We start from the raw sequence: 230 nt of genomic DNA, 5'->3' as shown, positions 1-230 counted from the left end.
CGCCTCCTGGGAACGGCCCCCTGCTCCTCCGCGCGGCCCCACCCTTCGTCCGAGGCGTCGCCGCCGTCACGCGGGCCGCCGAAGGGGAAGCCCCTCGCGAGGCCCGCCCTTTGCGCCTGTGTCGGGTAGGCGTCGCTGTCTCCACTCTCGAGGGACTCCTGCGATCCGAAGGGGCTGTCGGGGTACGTCCGGTGCTGCGTCGGGAGGCCGCGCGGGCCAAGCGGGGCGCT

At 75.7% G+C, this 230-nt stretch overlaps 1 protein-coding gene across 1 annotated transcript in view; it reads right to left on the bottom strand.

The window, feature by feature from the left end:
- The window catches only part of LOC119591640 (E3 ubiquitin-protein ligase DTX1-like), a gene marked incomplete in the record, with an annotated part of 741 nt that extends 519 nt beyond the window's left edge, over nt 1-222 (bottom strand). Inside the window, 1 exon segment of the mRNA XM_037940395.1 lies at nt 1-222.
- Between the last annotated feature and the right edge of the window lie 8 nt (nt 223-230).

The sequence above is a fragment of the Penaeus monodon genome, chromosome 29 (assembly GCF_015228065.2).
Source record: "Penaeus monodon isolate SGIC_2016 chromosome 29, NSTDA_Pmon_1, whole genome shotgun sequence".
Lineage (NCBI taxonomy): Eukaryota > Metazoa > Arthropoda > Malacostraca > Decapoda > Penaeidae > Penaeus > Penaeus monodon.
The sequence above is the reverse complement of the archived record's forward strand: the minus strand, read 5'-3'. Positions and strand labels throughout refer to the sequence as shown.